Genomic DNA, 4687 nt, shown 5'->3' with positions numbered 1-4687 from the left:
CACTCTTTGTTATATTGCAGCCATTTTCTAAAATCATTTAAGTTCATTTTTTTCCTCATTAATGTACACACAGCACCCCATATTGACAGAAAAACACAGCATTGTTGACATTTTTGCAGATTTATTAAAAAATAAAAACTGAAATATCACATGGTCCTATGTATTCAGACCCTTTGCTCAGTATTTAGTAGAAGCACCCTTTTGATCTAATACAGTCATGAGTCTTTTTGGGAAAGATGCAACACGTTTTTCACACCTGGATTTGGGGATCCTCTGTCATTCCTCCTTGCAGATCCTCTCCAGTTCTGTCAGGTTGGATGGTAAACGTTGGTGGACAGCCATTTTTAGGTCTCTCCAGAGATGCTCAATTTGGTTTAAGTCAGGGCTCTGGCTGGGCCATTCAAGAACAGTCACAGAGTTGTTGTGAAGCCACTCCTTCGTTATTTTAGCTGTGTGCTTAGGGTCATTGTCTTGTTGGAAGGTAAACCTTCGGCCCAGTCTGAGGTCCTGAGCAGTCTGGAGAAGGTTTTCGTCCAGGATATCCCTGTGCTTGGCCGCATTCATCTTTCCCTCGATTGTAACCAGTCGTCCTGTCCCTGCAGCTGAAAAACCCCCCCACAGCATGATGCTGCCACCACCATGCTTCACTGTTGGGACTGTATTGGACAGGTGATGAGCAGTGCCTGGTTTTCTCCATACATACCGCTTAGAATTAAGGCCAAAAAGTTCTATCTTGGCCTCATCCGACCAGAGAATCTCTTGGAGTCCTTCAGGTGTTTTTTCATGTGTCTTGCACTGAGGAGAGGCTTCCGTCGGGCCCCTCTGCCATAAAGCCCCGACTGGTGGAGGGCTGCAGTGGTGGTTGACTTTCTACAACTTTCTCCCATCTCCTGACTGCATCTCTGGAGCTCAGCCACAGTGATCTTTGGGTTCTTCTTTACCTCTCTCACCAAGGCTCTTCTCCCCCGATAGCTCAGTTTGGCCGGACGGCCAGCTCTAGGAAGGGTTCTGGTCGTCCCAAACGTCTTCCATTTAAGGAATGGAGGCCACTGTGCTCTTGGGAACCTTAAGTGCAGCAGAATTTTTTTTGTAACCTTGGCCAGATCTGTGCTTTGCCACAATTCTGTCTCTGAGCTCTTCAGGCAGTTGCTTTGACCTCATGATTCTCATTTGCTCTGACATGCACTGTGAGCTGTAAGGTCTTATATAGACAGGTGTGTGGCTTTCCTAATCAAGTCCAATCAGTATAATCAAACACAGCTGGACTCAAATGAAGGTGTAGAACCATCTCAAGGATGATCAGAAGAAATGGACAGCCCCTGAGTTAAATATATGAGTGTCACAGCAAAGGGTCTGAATACTTAGGACCATGTGATATTTCAGTTTTTCTTTTTTAATAAATCTGCAAAAATGTCAACAATTCTGTGTTTTTCTGTCAATATGGGGTGCTGTGTGTACATTAATGAGGAAAAAAAATTAACTTAAATGATTTTAGCAAATGGCTGCAATATAACAAAGAGTGAAAAATTTAAGGGGGTCTGAATACTTTCCGTACCCACTGTACACATCACACACATTTCCAGGTTAATTTGATCTGAATTCATTGAATGACAATCATATTACATCTGTTTGTTTGCAAAGTGCTCCTGTTCTTACTCAGAATCTGAGTTACGTGATTTTAAGGGCCAGAATCTGGCCCAGATAATTAACCACATTATTTACACCAGTAATGAGGTAAATAGTAATCAGCACAAAACGTAAATGTGAGTCAGAAAAAATAACAGTCCCAATTATGTTTGTAAAACAATGTTAAACTGGTTAAACTAGCATGTGTGATGATGCATTCTGACTTGATGAATGAATCTCTATCTCTTTGTCTTTTATTTTCTCTCTTTTTATTACTTCAGCCCACCTGTATAGTGACGGAAGAGTGATATCGGAGTACCAGTTCTGGATGTGCAGTGTGTGTAAGCACTGTGCTGTGGAGCAGGAGATCACACAACACAACTTCTGTCCTCTCTGTCACTCCCCAGTGGGGTAGATTTTCCCCATCTCTTTTCTAAGCTCAGCTCTTGCTCCATCAAATGTCAGTCTTTTTGATGTACTGTGGGACACAAACTCTGCCATAGGGGTAGGCTTAAAATATATACGATATATAATATTTGGATGTTCAAACAAATGATCATATATATTTAGACATTTAATTTCTTTTATATGGCATTTTCATATAGTTATGTATATAATTACATTATTTTTACTTTACCTAACAATATTCGAGACAAATTTCTCTGTAAATCATTCAAAAAGACATTCTTATGGAATCAGCACATTCCACTCAATTTGACAACTTAAATAAAAATGAGTTAAACATTGTTTAACTGTTTGCAAAGTTAGGAATGAATCACCTTGCTAATAACTTTATGTGTGTATTTGTGACGTTTTTTAGTAAAAAACGAAACAAAACAATGAAACCGATTCAGTGTGTCCTGCTATTTTAGCATTAATCGAACAATAGAACATCAGTTTGCCTTGATGTAATCTTAAATAAATGTTCCTATATTCATCAAAAGACTTCAAAAAGACAATCTCTCAGACTTTGCCGTTCACTTTTGTCAGTTATGATTTGAATTGAGAATTTACATATTTAATTTTAGGCACCTGTCCAGTGAAACTTTTACAGATAATATTTGTCTTTACCTGACTTTCACCTTGTCGTATGTCACGCAATGCTGCCCTCTACAGTCGTTCTCGAGTACTGACGCTTCTGCTTCTGCTTCTGCCAGAATGTACTGTATTATGTAACTTGTTGCATATGCTTGATACATTTATAGTTGTTTCGCTGAGCATAAGCAAATGACTAATATTGACTTGAATTCTATACTCTTTGGCATAAGTGACGGCGTTGGTATTTTTTATAGTTTATTTTTCTTTACGTTTTTTTTGTGTGTGAACATGAGTAAAACGGCGTTCTCTTGACGGCCTCTAGGGGGCATCATCTGTCAATTCCTCTGCACGTGCGACAGGTGCTGCGCGAGGGAGAAGAGCTTTAAATGAAGAAAGTGAACCTGTTCACAAACCACTCGCTGTTTACATGGTTTAATAACGTAACACTCCTTAACGTAACTGATGTAGCCTATATCGATGCTGATATCCTTCCGTCCTGAAATAATTTCTAAATATTAAAATTACACACTTGATGCTCATAAAAGCAGCGAGACGACGATTCTTTTTGCCCTCAAACTTTTCAGTTTTTCACTTTTTTCAGTCTTTTCTTTTTTCTTTTCTTTCACAATATCCATCCGACCTCTGTCTTCTTCAGCAGTAACTCAAGGGATCTTTAATCTCACTCTTTTATTAGTTTTCCAATCCTTTAACTGGCCTTCACGGGTGGTCAAAGTGTCTCTCACTTGCACTGATTTCACCTCTCTGCCCTCCGATTATTTTTCACTTAATCATTGCTACTCAGTGGAGCTTGTGGAGGCGCGTCCTGAAATGCAAAGCGCAAGCGCGTTCCAGCTGCCACGGGCCAGTGACGCAGGGACGCGCAGCTGCCCCGAGGCACCGCGAGTGCGTTAGCGGCACACTATGTGCCAAGTGTCCCACCCGCCACAGTCCGCTGCGGGACATGGGACAAATACTGCGAACGAGCGCACACCGGGCTCGACTTTACCAAGGAAGGCGCTGGACGATGGAAACGTCTTTGCAGTGCCCTGATGCCGTCGGAAAAGAAAGGAAAACAGGTAAACTGATTTTTGCTTCTGTGTACGTAGTTTAGGTTACGCGGTGTTGTTTTTGAACATAACTTTGGTGCTGTCCTTGGTGCTGGAGTTCGACCAGGCAGAGCGCGCGGACATACACACCTTGCAGAAACTTGTCAACGATTGTATATAGGCCTATATGTAATTTAGAAATTCAGTGTTGTACCCAAATTTAACAGTTTGGTGTTTTGAGGTCTATATTTGTGGGAATTCAGTTTTTCTATAGTTACTTCTGTTGCTATCAAATGTTATTTACGTTTTATGTAGTGCAAAATGAATGATTACTACAGTACTACAGTGAGGGCTAAAAGTATGAACCGTATTGAAAATCTGGAGTTTGAAATCTTATTTAAAGCTAGAAATAATATATTTTTAAAAAGAAAAAAGAAATGTTATGACATTAAGTTAAGAAGAAATATACGTTTTTGCACTATTTACAGGTCTATTTAAATGACTCAATTGTTTAAATAAATTGACTAAATAAGTAAGTTTGTGACGTTCATCATGTCATTCTCTACAGACAGTTTCCATTAAAGCACAAGATGCTCTTTGGATGTTTCTCAAATCATGCTGGAGAATGTGATCATCAGGTTTTACACACATTTGTGGAGTTCATGCTGTTGCCATTAAAGCAAAAGAGGAACAAACCAAATACTTTTTGAAAATCAAAGACATTTTGAAACGTCGCTCAAATTTATATGCTGAATATGTAATATTGAATGTTTTTTTGATGCAAATTAATTTTACATTTTCAGTTCAGCCTCTCACTTGATGTTGACGATATATATATGTATATATATATATATATATATATATATATATATATATACGTATATATATATTGTATATATATATATTTTACTTTAATTAATACAATATATACATATATATATATATATATATATATATATATATATATATATATATAT

At 38.6% G+C, this 4687-nt stretch overlaps 1 protein-coding gene and 1 pseudogene across 2 annotated transcripts in view; both read left to right on the top strand.

Annotated features, from left to right (window-relative positions):
- The window catches only part of LOC107585517 (WD repeat-containing protein 35-like), a 25600-nt pseudogene extending 23435 nt beyond the window's left edge, over positions 1-2165 (top strand).
- A 1231-nt stretch (positions 2166-3396) lies between these two features.
- LOC107585531 (potassium voltage-gated channel subfamily S member 3-like) overlaps positions 3397-4687 on the top strand; it is a 4597-nt gene continuing 3306 nt past the window's right edge. For both annotated transcript variants that reach the window (XR_001609252.1, XM_016272577.1), the window contains exon 1: positions 3397-3740. The gene's annotated coding sequence lies outside the window, so the exon portion shown is untranslated. The remainder of the gene's footprint in view (positions 3741-4687) is intronic.

Source organism: Sinocyclocheilus grahami, unplaced genomic scaffold (assembly GCF_001515645.1).
Source record: "Sinocyclocheilus grahami isolate Dianchi unplaced genomic scaffold, SAMN03320097.WGS_v1.1 scaffold71.1, whole genome shotgun sequence".
Lineage (NCBI taxonomy): Eukaryota > Metazoa > Chordata > Actinopteri > Cypriniformes > Cyprinidae > Sinocyclocheilus > Sinocyclocheilus grahami.
The sequence above is the reverse complement of the archived record's forward strand: the minus strand, read 5'-3'. Positions and strand labels throughout refer to the sequence as shown.